Below are 20,058 nucleotides of genomic sequence, written 5' to 3' on the forward strand. Positions count from 1 at the left end.
CCACTCCCATCCACACATGCCAATCAGCCTGTACTGGGATCTTCGAAAAAATTCTATATATCACAAATTATTGCTGTATGTTTTGCATCATAAGTATACGTATCACTTGTTACACATAACTTAAAGGGCCACTACCTTTTTTTTTTTAAGGTGACCAGGCTGTTTTTCACATCTAGGTCATTTGTTCATTTCATTTTGCACAACCAGTGACTGTGAGATTGAATAGAATACGTCATTTCTCTGGCAAACTCTTAGGTACTGCAAAGCCTGAAGTAACAGCATCTTTTTTCCTCGTGTTTAGTGACTGTTTCCTGACTGTTTGCTTCATCTCATCACGGCTCTGCGTTGGAACAGCCTGGAGTGGGCCCACAGACAGGAGTGCACCCTGAGAGCCGGCATGTCAAAACTATCTGACAGAGACGCAGGCACATCAGTGGGTATGCACACGTCACTGAAAGCTCGCTGTGGGTTTTTTTCTTTCCCTCTACCTGATGTTCAACACAGCCATTTTTGGCCACAGCGATGATGGGAAAACAGGCGAACTGTCAGGCAGCAGCAGCAGCGCGCTTTAGAGGAGCTCTATGAAGTGCAAATAGAGTATTCAAATGGGTCTTTCATCGTTTGCTGTGATACACGCCGTCGACCCTGGCTGTTGGTTCACTTTGTGTTCCTCCCCTGAAGTTTAATAAGCCAGGTGCGGTTTATTAGACCACAGCAAATGTAGTGAGATAGTAAAGGTGAAATGAAGTGGTGATGGAGCAAAAAAAAAAACTACAATTAACACATCAAAGGCAATGACACTTCAACAAAGAGTCACTTTTTGTCTAATTGTCTGCCATTAGTCCAAATAATAGCACAATTATCTCAAACATTACTTTCGATCGTCCATTCCCTGATGACACATGCGTCCTAAAAGTGGGTGCATGTTCTCTAAGTATTGCGGGGAATCCAGAGGGTCGTCAGTCTAAACCGAGATATGTCGTGGCACTTAGTAAAGCACTTATTGAAATGAATATTTAAAAGAAGGGTATGTAAGATTTTTTTAGTCGGACCGCCTTTAGGTTTGTTGGACCGCCTTGAGGTTGATTAAAGTTTGCATTCGCTGTGGCGTTGTTTCAATAAGCTTCTGCAACGTCAAAAGAGCCATTGCTTTATTATTTTTCCATCAAGATCTTGTATTGATGATGGGAGAGTGTCACCAAATGTTGTTAATAGGGTTACGATCTGGCCAATCCATGTGTGAAAATGATGTCTCATAGACCCTGAACCACTCTTGCACAGTGCGAGCCCGATGAATCCTGGCATTGTCAGGGAAGAAGAAATCCATTGATAGAATAACCTGGTCATTCTGGATGTTCAGGTCGTCTGCTGAGCTCATTCTTTGGGCACATAGTGTTGCTGAACCTGAGAGTTAATTCTAGATGGCTAGTTTCTTTTTTTTTTTTTCGTCATCTGTGTTCCCAGATGAAGTAAACATATCAAGTGAAATACTGGTTTTACTGATAGCAAAGCATTGTTGATTTATTCACCATTCATTCAAATAGAATAGAATAGAAATGCACAATGATGGATGAAATCAGTTCATTGCAGACACAGCAACAGCATCAAAAGAAAAGGAAGGGAATGGAACAGACCGAGCAACATTAGGGGTTAGAACTTATTCAGCTACAGTACTTGATGGCACAGGGCACAAAAGGATTGCTGTACACATTTTTTGGTTCTCAAAATGATTATCCAATCAGAAAGCAGAATGACTGAGCTCTCAGAGAAAACCTACACAGATGCCACACAGAGAGAGACTTAATTTGGTCCGGAATCAAACCTTGGACCTCTTTGCTCTAAGAACACAACATTAACCTCTGTGGCACTCAATTGATTGAATTCTAAAGGTTGTTGGCCTTAAAATTAGGTGTTTAATCATATTCACACATAATGAAACTCGTGCTTGTGTCCTCATCTTCAGCGTAAGGCGAGTCAAGTTCAGTTTTTGTCGCACCGTTTTTGAAACCACAAAGTCACAAACCCGAACATAACCTTTGAAATCTCACTCCACAGTGAAAGCAATGACCGACTGCGAATGTTGCGTGATGTATTTAGCCATTTCCAAACAGTCCCCCTGTCGTTCTTGTTGGGGGGAGCTTGGCTAATGTGGAAAAAGGCTTATCATGTGCCTCGGAGCAGTCGCTGTGTGGACTTTGTAGTGAATCAATGCCCTCCCCATAGCAGTTTGTCAATATGGCTCCAAATGGTTCCAACCCAGCTCTTTCCTCCCACCTCAGCCGTGTCCCAGTGGAGCTTTGGTAACAAGTTTGTGACATCTAGCACTACACCAAAACACTCCAATGTGTTTAGTCCTTGTTGGGCTCCTTTTATCGATAAACATCTCGAGGGGGATTACTGAATCAGTGCCAACAGAGTAGTTAAGGTCATTGGCACCGTGTACAGACTTACGGCTATTGTGCATCTGAGCGTTAAATTCACCTTGAGCAGAAATAAAAGGGGGAATAAAACGCACAACTCACAAATGCAGCGGCGGAGGGGTGAATTTCTTTTTCTTCTTCTTCAGCAGCCTCAACACCTGCGGGGAGCTAGCTGGTCACTTAAGTCAAGAGTGTTTCCCAGGTAGACAGCCCATCAGGATGACAGACAGGGGTTGCTATATCTGGGCCACAGCTGAAGGCTACAACAGCGCCGGGAGAAGCAACATTGCGGATTTGTGACACAAACAAGTAAGAAGTGAACTTTACCCACGTCTTTGCACAAATATTAAGGGTGTAACATTTCGACAATGTGGTTAGACTGACAATGACACCATTGCACCTGACCTGACCAAACAGTGGTAGTAAATCTGTACGTGCCACTGTATATCTGAGACATGTTTGTTGGGTTTTGTACTGTTTTTGATTAGTTGTGTTGAAAAGTAGTTCTCAAAAGGCGTAGCTGCAGGACCCATTTTCAATTCATCAGAAAAGCCCCGTCACAACCAAGGCCGGATTTCTGAAGGAGCTTACAGGGGCTAAGCCCAGGGGCCCAGCAGGTTGAAGGGTCCATGGGCATAAGGAGAAGTAAACTAGTCCCCTCACTCTTTGCATGCTCCATCACATTTATCAGATGATTTATTTACTCGAGAATAAACCAGGTCTACCCCAGAACTAAGCCAGGACTAAACAAGGTCTGAGCCATTTTCATTGAGCTCACACTTGGAAAAAATATTTAGCTATTGGTCTGTTAGAATGCATGAAAATGCACCAAAATGCACCATTAAAATAAAAAAGATCTCTATGGGAGGACCTCCAGAACCCCCTTTTAAATCTGCCACCAGTCTGGCAGTAGCAAAGTTTCTTCCGCGAGGGCAAAGGAGCTCAAATTGGGGTCATTATATCAAACTGTTTTTTTTCCCACTAATTTGTCAGTTTTTTTTTAAAACTAGTCCTATGTTTAAGATGCTACTTCTGCATGTTCAAATAAATAAAAATAAAAAAATTTATCTTTTCATTGTAGGGAGAGAGAAATCTGACAGACAGACATACAGCATATGTACAGGTGCTGTTAAGGCGCTATATAAATATTGATTGAATATGGGGGCCCTGAAAAAACTTTAGCCCATTTTACTTAAATCCGGCCCTGGCCACAACTAAAAATATTAGTTTCAGATTTAAAAACATTTTGCTCTTTGATCCTCAGTAAACATGAAAATACAGATTTTCCTCTGTTCTGTTGAGGAACAAAACAGAGGAAAGCTGTCTTATGATCATAAGACTATAAAGACTATAAAAAAAACGTTTTATTAACTTTTTGGTGAAGGCTCTCCGGTTACACTTGTATTGCAGCTTTCAAGGCTGTGTTACTAAGTTTCTCAAAGCGCCACACTGTAGTCATTATTCATTCACTCCATACTTGGTGGTGGCAAGCTACTGTTGCAGCCACAGCCGCTCTTTGGGATAGACTGCCAGGAGCGAGGCTGCCAATCTGCATCATCGCCCTCTCCGAGCACCAACAACCACTCACACTCTCATTTATTTCGGCCAGGGATTGAACCCGGGACCTTCCAGCTGTGAAACACTAGCGCTAACCGCTGCACTAGACCGAGTTGAGCCCAAATTCAGCTCATGTTTTGATCTATACTTAAGGAGATTTTGCTTGTCTTTTCTTCCATACCAGGTACTGGGTGTGAAAAGTTTGAGAACCACTGATATGGTACCAGGGTAAGGCAATGTCCCTAGAACTATATGTCCCTCAAGCATATAAATTCTTCTTCTGGCTCCCAAGCTAATTTTGAGAATTATACAGTAATTCCAACAAATAGTGATATGAACACTGAAAATGCTCCCAGACCCTCATTCTAGGTCCATATAATGTACTATAGTTTATAATTGTAAATGTGGTCATTGTGAGGAGGCATTAGTGCTCCATTGTCTCACTATAGTGAAAAAATTGGCCTACAATCCAGCATACTTGTTTACCCCTGGAGGACACTATTAATCACTATGAATAGAGCTGGGTGTTTCTTTAAATGTAAATGTATTTATACCAGTACTTTGCACTAGTGCGCTGAACAATATGTTTTGTGTGACGGTGGCACTGATGGTAGAGCGGGTCGTCTCGTGATCGGAAGGTCGTGTGTTTGAATTCCAGCTCCTGCAAATGCACACTGTCGTTGTGTCCTTGGGCAAGACACTTCACCCTACTTGCCTCCAGTGTCTGCGTACATTGGTGTATGAACGAGAGAGTGAATGGGTGAGTGGTTCCTTACTATAAAGCGCTTTGGGCCTGATAAAGGTAGAAAAGCGCTATGTAAGTTGAGTCCATTTACCATGTTTTGATGCAGCATTCGTCATTATAGAGCCATAAGCCAACATTACTGACCCTATTTAAGGTACTGAAAGGTGCACAAAGAGAAAAAAATAGTCTTTTAAAGCATCCATTTTCATCTATAAAAATGGCCGAAACATCATTGGTCAAAACTGGACTGAGTGATAAATGAATGGGTTCTTTATGCCGAAATTGCACCTCCTTTGACGTCTGAATGAGTTAAAAGACACAATTATGTTATCTAACGTAATCTAAAACCAATGAGTCGACATCCCAAATCGCTGGAGAATCTGTGAATGAAAAGCTGGCCCTGATCCACTGGTGTTCGCGGAGAGGGAGGCAGCAGCAGGTGGTGGGACGCAGTGCTCAAAGCCTGAATCACACAATGATGATGAGGCAGCTCTGTGATGGATGATATTGTCACCTAATCATGTGCTCTCAAAAGGCGAAAATTTCAACTGTTTGGCTTGGCCCGTAATGGGTGATGTAGAAACTGGTAACAAAAACAAGGCAGTACCAAAAGGAAAAGGAGAGAATAATATGAAAAGACATTCATGGATCCATTTTTCCCGATGTAGTTGTTGCAGGCGTTTGATTATGGAGCCTTGGTAGCTTTGGACCATGGGAAGACTAAATGCAGGAACGTGGCCTGTGTCATTTTATTAACTTTTTTATGTGAATATTTCGGGGCAGCGCTCATTAATTTGTGTGTCATTTCCATTACAGCATGTACAAAAACACGTAGCTGCTAAAATATCACGATCTGGGGCCAGGATTCCTGGGAAGTGGGATAATAAAAAAGTGGTCCATTTAGAAGATGATGACTGCAGGTAAAATAACGAGATGCCCTGTTTAAAGGCTCTGCTGTATACCAGATTCTTATCACAGGAATGAGTTTATAAGCATGTTTCACACCTTTCAGGATCACTATAACAATAATACTCATATACTACATAATACTGCGTTTTCTTCAGTTTTACCCAAAGCTAAAAGCGTCTCGACTGGAGTTTACAGCCTCAGTGTAACGGCTCATTTGAAAGCTAATCTAATTCATCTAAGCTTCTTCCTTGTTTTTGTTATTACGTTTTAGTCGTTTTTGTTGTGTGTTTTTTTATCACGTTTTCCTTGCTTTTTGGTCACATTTTTATCACATTTCATTTCTTATTTTGGTCACATTTTTATCACGTTTCATTTCTTATTTTGGTCACATTTTTATCACGTTTTTGTGGCATTTTTTTTTCTTTTTTTTCCTTTCTGTCTTTCATTGCCATTTTGTAGCGTTTTGGCCGCTTTTCTTTTTTTCATGTGTGTGTAATATAACTGATCAAGCCACAACAATGTGACCAAAGCACAACCAAAAAGGACGAAAAAAGATTTGGGTAAAGCTGAATTGGAGAAAACGCACTCGGTTAAGGCGGGGGTTAGGAGGTTAATGAAATGTACAGTGTCTTTTAATTCCACTGCCTGGAAAAAATATCAGGTATAGGGTCTTTAAGAAACAAACATGACGCCATATGGCATGGTTCTGGAAGTATAGTCATAAAAAGTGTTGTGAGCTGCTGCTTCTGATATGTATTCTCTTCAGACTTGCGTTACGCATCTAGCTAGAAATAGAGATGGTTGGGTGTGAAAACAAAATTACTCAGCCCATAATTTGTCTCATAAAGAGGCAAGTTTGTATTTAATGGTCGCTTGTTGTATGGTTATTATTTCCACAAAGATGAGAGGGCGGTACAGTGGCACAGCAGTCAGCGCTCTTGTTGTCAACCCATCAACCACATTTGGGGGTCAACCCTGATTAGAAATCTTTTCTAAAAGCATACACCCTTTGAGTTTTTACTTATTTTTACTTACTTTGTTTTTACTTACTTAAAGGGACTATACAGAGTTTAAAAATGGTAAAATTATGTATTTTGCTCCCCCTACATGTTCCAACCACGTCCTAATGTGTAGAATGAGCCCAGACCTGTTCACCACAACTGCCTCTAAAATCCTGCACTGTCACTCATAAAGTTGTTACTTCAGGTCTGAAGTGCCGTCAAGCACGAGCTTTATATAAAAGGTGCAGTTACACGTATGACCTGAGGTGGCAGTAGTGAGTAGAAAATGGTTCACTTGCATCTAGCCCCTTTAAATTATAATTAGTAAAACTGAAATTAAGTTAAGGTTAAGTATTTTGCGTTTTGGGGGGTTGGACGTGCATCTAGTGGCCATCTGACCTCCTCTTTGGGAATGATAGAGAATTATAAATTCATAACATGGACATGCCACATTGTGCCATACTTTTACATCAGGACTGGCTTCAACATTTATTTGTATGTGGATTGAATTGGGACTGAACCTTCAATGACACAAATAACAGACCTGTCACAATAATTACTATATACTATGCATAATTACTTATCGTTTAATAAATGACAGATAAACAATGCATTTTTGGGCTCAATAATGATCATCTGTTCATTTATTTGTGTTTTTTTGTCACAGTTTTCAAATGTAATGCTTTATTTTTTATTGTGGGACATTTTGAGATTAAAGGGATATTTCAGGATTGTTGACATAGGGCCTCATTTCCGAGTTATCCAGAGTGGTGCTGATTTCTGGAGATTTTTTTTTTTTAAGTGATTTGCCTCAGGTGCACTGTGGAGCGGGACAGACTGTTTTTAATGCAGGCTAGCTGATACCATAGAAATGCGCTAGCCTTGCACTAGCCTAGCGCCACTCGACTCTTCAAATATAAGAACTACATGAATTAATAATAATAATAATAATGCATCGGTTTTATATAGCGCTTTTCTGGACACTCAAAGACGCTTTACATTGCACTATTCGTTCACTCCATACTCGGTGGTGGTAAGCTGCTATTGTAGCCACAGCTGCCCTGGGGTAGACTGACGGAAGCGAGGCGCCATCAGCCCCTCCGACCACCACCACTCACTCACTCACTCACTACATTCGCTAGGCTTCCTGGTGTTTCCAAATGGTCTCCCATCCAAGTACCGACCAGGCCCTTCCCTGCTTAGCTTCCAAGGTCTGACGGGATTGGGCAAAGCAAAAAAAAATGGGCATAGCAAAGGCCGTATGGCCACATACAAAAAAAAACATCTCCAGAAAGCAGCAACACTCTGGAAAACTAGGAAATGAGGCCATCACCCATATATGGTCATGTTTGAAAACTGATTTGGGGAAATAATTCGGAGAAAAATCTAAACTTTCTTTAATTATTCAAAAACTACTTTAACAAACGCTGAACTATGATATGGTTTTCTGATAAATAAAGATACAAAGACATGGGAAGGAGCAAAGTGGTTCAACAGCCCATAAATACATAAATAACAGAGAATGCTAACATGATGCTACATGTTAGCATCGGGCTAATGCTAACGGTAAGCTAGCGCTAGCTACAACTGCCGTGAGAAAATATCCATATGGACGGGATTTACACTTGACTTTATTTTTATGTGATAAATAAGTTCATAGTCCACCAGAAAATGGCTAAAAAGAGTGAAAATTGTGTTTCTCTGAAGATCCTATTTTCCCCCTCGGCGAAGTCACGCCCCCTTCTATGACGAGATGCCGTCTGTATCTATGTCAGAAATCCTGAAATATCTCGTTAAGTGCTTTTCAAACAAAGCCTTAGTTAGTCACTCCAGGTCTTCAATAACATCGTTAATCACAGAATTTCCGTGGCTCAATATATCGAACTTCAAATACTGTATCGTGACTCAAAGCCACCTGTCCTTTAGTTGTTGAGGTTGTACCTTGATTACTTTTTCAGCATTGCCGAAATTGATATTAATGAATTCATGTTGTGCACCAGTTGCAGCTTTTAAGTAGGCCAGTGAAATGTATTAATGTGGTGTTTCCCGAGCTGGGGCTGCAGACACAGGTCCGTGAGCGGTTGGGCGTGTGCCGCCTTTGCCCATATTTTGGTGTTTCCCCCGGAGGTGGCTCGGAGCAGACCTATGGGAGCCGTGAGGGGAAATTGGTTGAGGGTGAGTGAAGCAGGCAGCTCTTTCATCTCGCACATTGAACGCTGCTGAATACTTTAGAGTCATTGTGTTGTTGCTTGTCGACTTGTTGAGAGATGGCAGAATAAGAAACGGTGAAAGGATGAAGAGTGACGTCCCTGAACAAGAAGTCACGGTTGACGTCTTCAGCCTGTCCGCCTCTGGGCCGCGCGGTCATCTGTCTTCATGGGCTGCCAGCGAGACGTGATGTAGTGCCCCTAAAACATAACAGCTATACAGGTTGTCTCCGAAATGCAAGTCACTCTCACGCAGTGGACATCCTTTGTATTGAACGTCTTTAGTTCTGTGGGCCATTCTAGTGGGGCTTGTTGCATTTGTCATCTCAGTGGATATTAATGTTTTTATCCCTGACATGACATTTGTATTACTATAGGAAGCGCCGTCGAAATGGAGGAATGTGGAAAATCTAACAGGTGACAAGCAAGAGGAGTTTTTCTGCATTGCCACTTGAACAGCTTTTCAAACACTATTGAAAACTCGGACATTTTTTATGTGACAAAGATGCTGCTTCCAGTTGGGAAAAGAAATCCAGTGATATTTGTTCATCTTTTAAAATAGCTTAATAAACCAGCACAATGATAGTCCTGTAGCAATTTACATATCTGCTCAATTTTTACTGAGGGAAGTTCTATAAAGACGATCAAATTTAGTTGATTTGACCAGTACCACCCTATTCATGTTTTTCATCACCCAAGATATTTAATTCAGATCAGATCAGAATGACCCCCAGGACTAGGTCTGCTAGCTTCTCTTAGAGTAACCTAGACAAGTGTTCTTAGTGATGGACAAGATTAAACTCCAACAAGTTCAGCATGCTTTGTAGCATCCAAATACAGTTCAATTGCTGGTCATCACTATCACCCATTTAAGTATTGTGCTTGTGTGATATATGACTTGGAGTTTGTCAATTAATCTAGAAGCAGAACTAGAATCTGGTATTCATTTTATTTGACCCATATCTGTGTCATCCCTAAAGCAATGAAGAAATGAAATTGTCACAAAGCACAGCTGGACTCCAAGCCCAAAAGTAAGCTGTTATATAAGATTAATTATGAACTGACTAAACTGAATGTACTCTTTGTGTTGTAACTCTCTGCCACTGCACACAAAATGTTTTCAGTGAGATTGTGTGCTATTTGCTATAATCCATTATATAATGGAGTAAGTCAATAGGTCTGTCATGGTGGCCTATTTTATTTGACACTTTGATCATAACTGAACCTACATTTGCACATGTGCATTAGAGTGGGCATCATTTAACCCTCACATGTTCTGTACTTCAGCAGGTCCCAGAGGAGCTGGAGGTCCAGCTGGTACATCCTGCAGACCACAGTGCACAGCTTCACACTGGACACACAGGAATCCAGGTCAGCACAGTGAGACCTATGCACTCCTATAAAAGTGCAGAGGATTGTTTTCAGAATCTCTTTCACATTTAATGCCATCAAGGTCAAATAGTTTGAGAATGATGATCCATCATTTTGAAAAAAAAAATCTTTTCGAGTTAGTGATTGTCGAGTGTCAAGGTCCTCCTGATGACTAATCTGTTCTTTTATAGTTGTAATAATGGTCGGAACTTTTCAAATGAAAGGCCAGGAATCCAACCCGCACTCATTCAGCTATACTGCAAAAAGGAAAATTATTACCTCTGTCAAACTGTGAGCTCAGAGGGGAAAAGGTTTGTTTCACACGATATGTGATGAAAGGCCATGCCATGAGACTGAGAAAAGAAGTGTCTTTAATGTAAGAACAGATTAAAAAAAGATACTGACATACAAAGATCTGTCGATATAATAGCCTTTTACTGTTGAATAGGCAAATCTCCTACAGTCTGGCAAAGGATCCTGGCTCAAAGCTGAGAATGTGCCTCTATGGGCCATGGGCGAGTATTATGGCACAACCAGACTCATGGCCTCAGTGGCATCTTGATTGTTTAAAATAAGGCCAATCAATTCACTTGTTTGCAAACTATTTCTAACAGCTACATACTGCCACAGGGTTTGATAATGTCTATGCCTTACGTTTGAACTGAAAACCTTGCAACCATGGGCTAAACATAGATAAAGGTATAACAGTCTTACAGGGCTAAATGTGTGAGCAAACAGATTAACAATGCAACACGCGTCAATGAAGCCTTCTCTTTGGAGCAGTGCACATTATTTAAAGCCATAAAAATGTGCTTTACCTCTCCGGTGAACACGACAAGATTTATAATTCCATTGGTGTAGGGCACTCACTGTCACGGTGTCTCTGCATTGCCATTAATAGGAAGACTTCAGACAAATCCCTCCAAATGTCTATGCATTTCTCGCTCGCTGCAAATAGCTGCAGTGAAGTGGTGTTGTGAACATTTGAAAAGGCATTACTTTAGCACACCTCTGACTCAAGCTGCTCGCAAATGACGACGCTGCGATGTGTACTTTCGCACGTCGCTTCTCACACCTGTTCGAAGCAGCCGTTAAAGTTCAGACGCCACTATTTCAACTTTTTGCCATCGTTTTGCACTCTTTGGGAAAGAAGTTGATAGCCATTGTTGCTGTAATCATTTCAAGTTGTGCTTTGAGAGGCTTGTCGAGCTTGAGTGTAAGTGTAAGCTATTATTATTTACTAAGACGCTCCCAGGCCTGTCCAGAGACATAGTATTGTTTTGTGTTATGCATCGAAAATGGATTTGACCAAAATACTCCAGATCCAAGGTCATTTAATGGAACAGGCCGCCGTTTTTACATACTGAGATACACTCTTACCTGAGCTTAGACGAGTTGATGCGTACCTGTCTGGTCTTTATTTGTGCACTCAGTCACGCACAACGACCAAAGATGTTGTTAGCATTTGGCCTCTCCCAGCATATTCCTATAGCTCCGAATGGGGTGAAGATAGAAGTGACCACGCTCCTCCACCTCCAGCTCCTTTAAAGCAGTACTAAGTAACTCTTCCCCCTAGAGGCCATTAGCGCAACTGCAGGTGTAGTAGCAAGTTACAATTTTTTAATTTATTAATTGTCTTGGAGAGTAAATACTACGCTGACAGGAAAGGCGAAGGGAGAGAGGGTTACTGTGCATCCAATTATACAACGGAAATATTTTTTTTCACTCAAACTTGGCTGTAAATACTGTTTAAAATGACGTTAGCCCGCAGTTAGCTTTGCCCGTTAGCATGTTAGCTTCTTCTTCGTGATTACATTAGTGTGTATTGCTTTCTCCGCACCGGGGGCAGTCAAGTTGCAAACATGGTTTTCTGGCCAGAGACACCAGGGGGAGATGAAAGACCCTCCAATCATCCCATAAACACTTGTATTACCCCCACAGGGACTACGGAAAGGATTTATTAAGGTAAATAAGTTACTTAGTACTGCTTTAAGGCAGGTGCTAAATAGTGGGTGCAAGCTGAAAAATAAAAGATGCTATTTTGTGGGCATGTTACAGCTCTAGGGCCCCAAATCTGATGTGTAAATGAAATGATTCCGCATGCACATGAGAAAATGCTTGGTAAATGACCCTACAAAAGTTTCTTCCATGTAGGAACACTTTTCACCCTCTTGACTTGTGCATTCGTTTTGTCTTAACCATTGATAAAGCTGAACATTTTAAAGCAGTACTAAGTAACGTGTTTACCTTAATAAATCCTTTTCGTAGTCCCTATGGGGGTAATGCAAGTGTTTATGGGATGATTGGAGGGTCTTTCATCTCCCCCTGGTGTCTCTGGACAGAAAACCATGTTTGCAACTTGACTGCCGGAGCACGTTAGCATGTTAGCTTCTTCTTCTTGATTCTATTAGTGTGTATCACTAATAGAATCAAGAAGAAGAAGCAAACATGCCAACGGGCAAAGCTAACTGCGGGCTAACGTCACTTTAAACAGTATTTACAGCCAAGTTTGAGTGAAAAAAATTATTTCCATTGTATAATTGGATGCACAATATCCCTCTCTCCCTTCGCCTTTCCTGTCAGCGTAGTATTTACTCTCCAGGACAACTAATAAGTTAAAAAAACGTTGCTACTTGCTACGACACCTGCAGTTGCGCTCATGGCCTCTAGGGGGAAGAGTTACTTAGTACTGCTTTAACCTCTCAACCCTCGCCTTAACCAAGTGCATTGTCTCCAGTTCAGCTTTACCCAAATCTAAAAGGTTACTGCCTATAGGCCAGTGAAACGCATTTACAAAACTAAATTAAACAGATCTTTTTTCCTGCGTAGTTGCCCCTTTGCAGTCACTTTTTTTACATTGCTTTTCATTGCTTTTTTGTCACATTTTCATCACTTTCTTGTGACTTTACTGTTGTTCTTTAGTTGCTTTTTTGCCAAAATGGATGATGGATTGTTGAGTTTTCATCCATTTTTGACGCTATTTTGACACTTTTTTCAAGAAGCTTTTAGATTTGGGTAAAGCCAAACTGGAGAAAATGTGCTTGGTTCAGGTGGAGGTTAAGAGGTTAAAGCAGAACTAAGTAACTTGTTTACCTCAATAAATCCTTTTCGTAGTCCCTCTGGGGGTAATACAAGTGTTCATGGGATGATTGGGGGGTCTTTCATCTCCCCCCAAGTGTCTCTGGCCAGAAATCCACACTGTCCCTGAAGCTAACAGGCTAACGGGCAAAGCTAACTGCGGACTTGCGCCACTTTAGCAGTAAAAATATCTCCATTGCGTAATTGGGCTGTGGCACAATGTACAATATCTCTCTCTCCCTTTGTCTTTTCTGTCAGCATTATGAGTAAAAAAAAAAACACAACATGCTATGACACCTGCAGTGGTGCTTGTAGCCTATTGGGGCAAAAGTTACTTAGTTCTGCTTTAAGTACATAATAAATAAAGCCATACATGTATAGTATACGAGTGAGTATCCTCCACTGAATTTGTGACAGAGTTGTTGCACTTCTATAACACTGATCCCTGTCTTGTGTGTGTCCTCAATGGTGTTTAATTTTTCATCACGTTCACGTATTTATTAGCACATGTTACCGCTGTAAGGACCTTTTTGAAAGCTTATACGATGAGCTGAACATCCATCCCTACACATAACCTTCGTGCCGCACTCCTTTTTAACATCTCTATTATTTATTGGTGCCAGAAGGAATTTGAATCACTAACCACTCGATCGCAAATGTACAGTGCAGTGGACCCAAATTAAAGCCTTTGAAATGACAAGCCAAAAAGTCACTGTATCTAAAGAAAGTTCAGACTTGGGTGAAATGGCAAAGTTCTTTTTTTTTACCTTACAAGTTTAATTACACAGGGGCAGGGACCTTTTGCCATTCTTACAAGCCCCTCCTACACACTTTGGGACTCTCCAGTAGGGGTGGGCCATATCATATCGTTTATTGTCTAGTTCATCTTCAATGTGCAGAGCTCCCTTTCACTTTGTGTATCATAAAAACTCGCTTCTCTTTCTGTAAACTCTGTATTTCTCGCACAATTATGAATTTACCGTGATGAAGAGTATGATCAGGCTGTCTTTGGGTGACGGCCTGGGAAGGTCACCGGGACTGGGCATATGTACAATGGAGGACCAGAACCGTCAAAAAATAAATAAATATGTTACATTAAATACATGCATTTCTTTGCTGCTTTAATCTAAATTTAGATAAGTGTATGACAATTAATTAAACATTAATGTATTGATATTGTTTTGGCAGTCCTTGTCCTCCATAATATACAGTTTGTGCGAAAATGGATATACTTACACAGCAGTATGTGCAGCGACGGAATTCTTCTTAGGAATGGAATAAACGACCAAGTTCTGGTTCAAGTTTTTTATAAAGTTGACAATATTTGAAAAGGTTTGAAATCCTGATGTTTCACTTGGTGTGATAAAACTTAGCTTCTCCGTCCCCGAGTCCAAAACCATGCCCCGCTCAAAAACATCACTGCCAAGAAGAATGTACTTATCATTTTCTCAAGCAATATGTTTTATTAATGGCCTGAACCCCTGCAAGCCCTTGGGTTGGGAACCACTGCTCTACAGAACTGTGCCTACTGCGTTGCAATACATAAAGAACAGAATACTACAGCGCTAACACCTCGTCTCATTTGAAATTAATGAACTGGCACCGGGGAGCAATGCAATCAAGGCAAGAAGTGTCATTGTGTTCTAAGAGCTACTCCAGCCCTCCAGAGGGACCACCGGGCGGCCTCTCTGACTCACCCTCTATCTCAGAGCACTTCGGAGGCGTGTAATAAAAGTACTGCAGCTGTTAATTATGTGTGAGTCTCCGCCCTGTCCTGGTTCGGTGCTGCTGCTGCTCAGGGTTCTCCTCCAACATGGATGGAGCACCTTCTAAGAGGACACAGGTTACACTCCCACAAGAAGCCACATTATGTTAGAATTCCCACTGAGATTTACATATTTGCTAACAAAACCTTCTAAAACACGTGGAACAATTAATATTCACAATCATTATTATTATCCATTCACACCCAACAGTCCAAAACAGTACGTCACAGCTGCCTTAGGACACAATAACAACATATGGTCAGAGCTGCATTGAAGCTTTGAATACTCTCACCATACAGCCCCCCACACTTTCATCCTCACAAGGTCAGATGATTTATTATTATTACATTTTACTCAACAAAATAAAACTTATCAGACCTGGTAGAACAAAGCGTGCAGGAGCCACCAGCTTCACTCTATTATCAGCACATATTCATTTGGTGAAACTGTAATTTCATTGTGTTCCAGACAGGTCTGTCTAAACACTTCAGCGGGTTTTAATATTTGGCTCTGATTAAATGTCTGGGCTGGCTTAGCATAACAAATAATCAATGCATTTGTGTTGCTATATATTCAAGATGAGCCGTATCGTGTGTAAGCCTATTACTATGGAATTTTCCTCTGTAGCATTTATCAATTTCCGGTACAGACAAATCTCCCTGGAGCGCTCTAACACTTTGACACATTCCCTGAGATCCGCTGAGATAGAAAGCAGTTAAATGTGTATGGCCTCACCTGGGGCTGGCGAACACTGATGGGACGGTAAAGAGCCTTTTTAAGTGGACCTAAATTAGCACTTGAGGAGTATGTTCCCTAATTTTGTATGCAATAATGCCCATAGGATAAAGCAACGGAATGGTGGAATATGTTGATGTTATCCTGCATCTATACTGTGGAAAGTGTAAGCCTCAGGGTAAAATCCCTCTTAATCAAAGGCCAGAGTTCAACGGGGCATGGGCAAACCAGTGGATCACACATACTTGGCTGTGGGCTGTTGTCTTTGATCTGACTCGATGACCTTACCTTTAGTTCCATACAGGCTGAGCTAACATTTACTCATTTTCAGCGACTCCTACCACCCTGTACTCATCAGCATATACTGTACTTTAGGGATGATTGTGGATGTTTGCAGATTGAAACAGCATAATCTCGACAACAGCCTCTCCAGCCACAACCAAGCCCATTCATTTACACAGACATGGTGTCTTTTTCAAGGACAAAACAGTAGTGCAGTAGCAGGGATAAAACCTCCGACCTTTGGGTTTGTAGTCACTTAAGCAGTGTCCATGTCATTGTTGGTTGATTATCAAAGATGCTTACGCCTATAAATACTATCTAAAACTAAAATATGCACACGAATCATCCAAATAGGTAGTCCCGACCTTGTTCAAAATGGGGAGATCTCTTGGCGCTCTGCTGAAATCATTGACTGCTCCTCAAAGGTTTCCCCAGTGGAATTAGTTAGTTAGTTAGTTAGTGCTTTAGGTGTTAGTCCTGAGCCGCTGTGACTGAGCCACGCCACCAACTGTTGTTCTGGATATCTTGTGTAAGATGTATAAACTCAAAACTATGACAGAGGACTTCCGCAGTGCTGATCCATGTTCTAAAGTTAGATGCTCATCATGCATTTAGTATTTCTCATTCACTTTTGAGGAAAGGATGCACAACCGATCCACGCCAAGCTCTCACAGGCAGATTATGACCTAAATAAATAATATTTTCCACTTTCTCCTGCCTACACCAAGCGCTTGCCTGTGGTCATTGATGCATACGGAGAACTGTAAGGTCTTGGCATGACATGGACAGCTCATGCCCATCTGCCACTGCAGTCACACAAATGTCATGTGAAGCATTAACAGCTGGCATGCAAACGTTCAATATACCCCTAAAAGCCACCAAAGGCACACTATAGTGAAATGAACGCTTCTACTTTAGACAAACTAGGTTACACTAAATGCTGCCTAATTTCTAGAAATATAACCAATCAATCAATAGTTTTGTATAGCCCACAACAGGAGTGGCCCCGTAGGGCTGCACCAAACATTAAAATAATGAAACAAAACAAAACAATAAACAAGACAATGTAAAGTTCAGGCGCATGAAGTATCCAGACAAACATAATGTCCAAATAAGCGTCGGCAGCAGGTGGTGAGGAGTCGTGTGGGCGGCCTCCGTCCTTAGACTCTCCAACACAGTGAGGAAAAACTCAAAAACTCAGTGGGAGAAAAAATAAACATCGGGGAGAACCACAGAAGGAGAGAGAGATCGACTCCCATGGACAGTCAGGCTATAGAGACCGACAGCCGATGGGAGCCAAGATGGCAGAATGTCCAGTCCTTGTTGGAGCTTCAGTTCTTCTTGTCCAATTCTCCTGTGCGACCAGGGCTGATGACCCACTGTCCGGGATGGGGACACCTTTTGAATAGTAATGAACAGACTTCAGAAAAAAATTAATATTGAATCATAATTAGGACAAAGTCTGCAGTGAGAAGAACTAGAGAATAGCGATCAGTGTCGCGTACCTCCCACAGCAGTGTTTCTCCTAAGGCAGCTTTGCTTTAGGCTGTGGGTTAGAGCTTTACCTACAGTATCTGACCTGATAATAAGCTAATACGAAGAGGTACATTTTGAGTACATTTTGTGTCTGCTTCTTTAACTTGAGCTGGGGGTTTATTCATAAAACCGGAGCTTGGAAGCTAAAGGCTAACTCCTACAGTGATTTTGGAGACTCGAGGGATCTTTAGCAACCCTGAGTTCTGAGAGCGGAGTGCTCTGGTTGGCTGATATGGAACCATAGTGTCTTGGAGATAAATCGGAGCCAGACCTTTAATGGCCTTGGATGTGAGGAGCAGGATTTTAAATTTGATTCTTGACTCAACAGGAAGCCAGTGGCGAGACTTTAGCACAGGAGTGATGTGTTCTCTTTACTAGTCCGCGACAACAATCTTGCAGCTGCATTTTGAACTAGTTGAAAACTTCTCAGGGAACTTTTGGGACACGCTGCTAGCAGGCAGCTACAGTACTCCAGCCTTTCCCGCTGTGGGGTGTGCTCTCAAAATGCATAAATCACATCGCAAATACAGCAAGACTTTCACATTTACAGTAGCACCAACATTAGCAAATCTTTAGGCCAACAAGTATTGTCTTCCAGGTCTTGATGAAAACACAACTGTGGTGAAAATGCACTGTCATGGAGGAGCCGGAGATTAGCTGTGAGGAAAAAGGAGGGAGGTAATAGAGGTGAGCCACAGGAGAGTAGGGCCGGCCGGAGTGACAGACAGAGTGCTACAGGTAATCAGCGTCCTGAAAATAGGTTCTGAAATAGTGAGAGAGCATTGGACACTGGAGTGGTGTGTCCCCATTGAGTTTCTACTGTAAAACGATGACGTAAGTGCTACATGTAGCGCGAGCCTGTGAGCGTTAGGCTTTGGTTTGACACCGATTATCGTTTTAAGTCATTTAATAACGGTGAAAGTGCCATGTAATGTTAAATATTTCATTTTCCGTGCTCTTTTCCATAACAAAAGGCTATTTGGCATTCTCCAGATGAGGTACAAGGACCCCCAGTCTGACACATAGTACACCAACACCACGGGGGGGTGCCTGCTGGCTTCCTCCACACACACACCTCATGCGTTCTTATTCCCCCATGCAGATTGTGACATGGAGAGGTGGGGGTGGCAGGAGGAGCGACGTCAGACTGGGCTCACTGACTCATGATCTGAATCTCATCATGATCCAGTCCAGTCAGAAAACGTCTGGAGGAGCTGCCCCGTCGCAATCTGGACACTGAGTGGGCAACATGATGAATAGAGTTCGTAATCAAATGTACAAATTGCCACAGAAATCTGCCTTTTTGTGTGGAATGGGCCAACATCTCCTACAGATTAGGTTAAAGCAAGTAGAGACAAAAGCTATGGAATAACATGATAACATATGTGCGATCATAAACGATTCATATCAATACACAAGCATAGACTCATCTGCTGCTTGCTGAAAGTTTATGTGATGTTGCTATGCATGAGAGATAAGGGGTAGGTTTATATAACTTCTTCCTACTCCCTGTGAGCACAATAGTCCTGTTTCTTCTTTTCTCCGGTAAAAGATGTGTGAACTACCTTCTGCTCAAATGAATAAATGAATGCAAATGAAACAACTCCGTTCACTGCCAGATAGGTGCCAAAAATCAAGTTTGAAAATAATGTAGATGTACTGTATTTGCCAGCAGTTAAAGGAATAGGCCACCGTTTTTACATACTGAGATATGTTCTTACCTAACCGTAGCTGAGTTAATATATCCCCGTCTGTTTTTTCTCCATGCCCTCTGTCACGCAAACGGAGCACATACTCTCCCACATGTCATATAGCTCCAAAAAAGCTCACGATAGAAGCTACCAAGCTCTTCCACGAGTTCCCTATTTAAATAAAGTTACGTGAAGTGTTTTCATGCGAAGTATATTTACACAGAAATGTAGCATGTCGATTTTATAAGCAGATAATAAGGGGGACTATATTGTGAGGCGTAATGATACAGGAGCACAACGTCCGCGCAGTAACTCCTAAAGACTTCCCCCGCTCACTTCCGTCAATAGAAGCTGCGTGACTTGTAGAGAGCCTTTTACAACAAGCAGAAAATATATTTTCGGAAAGTGCTGCGCATTCATACCTCATGGTAGAGGTCCTGAGTCCTGTGTCGTCGTCCGGGGTGAGTTGTAAATCCGTGAAACATTACTACACTATATACTTTCTGCTTGTTATCACAGCCCGGTACGATGCACGTAAAAGGCATTGTTCACAAGTTATCGCTTCTTCAACTGTTCTCTGCTAGCTCTCTACAAGTCACGCAGCTTCTATTGACGGAAGTGAGTGGGGGAAGTCTTTAGGAGTTACTGCGCGGACGTTTTACTCCTCGTATCATTACGCCTTACAATATAGTACCCCTTTTTATCTGCTTATAAAATCAATATGCTACATTTCTGTGTAAATATACTTCGCATGAAAACA

The 20,058-nt window shown here is 41.7% G+C and overlaps 1 long non-coding RNA gene across 1 annotated transcript in view; it reads left to right on the forward strand.

The window, feature by feature from the left end:
* Positions 1-322: 322 nt before the first annotated feature.
* The window catches only part of LOC306969927, a 36,186-nt gene continuing 16,450 nt past the window's right edge, over positions 323-20,058 (forward strand). Inside the window, exons 1-3 of the long non-coding RNA XR_013793361.1 lie at positions 323-437; positions 2,567-2,729; positions 10,127-10,210. This is a non-coding gene — a long non-coding RNA (uncharacterized lncRNA). The remainder of the gene's footprint in view (positions 438-2,566; positions 2,730-10,126; positions 10,211-20,058) is intronic.

The sequence above is a fragment of the Gobius niger genome (genome assembly GCF_951799975.1).
Source record: "Gobius niger genome assembly, chromosome: 11".
In the NCBI taxonomy this organism is placed as follows: domain Eukaryota; kingdom Metazoa; phylum Chordata; class Actinopteri; order Gobiiformes; family Gobiidae; genus Gobius; species Gobius niger.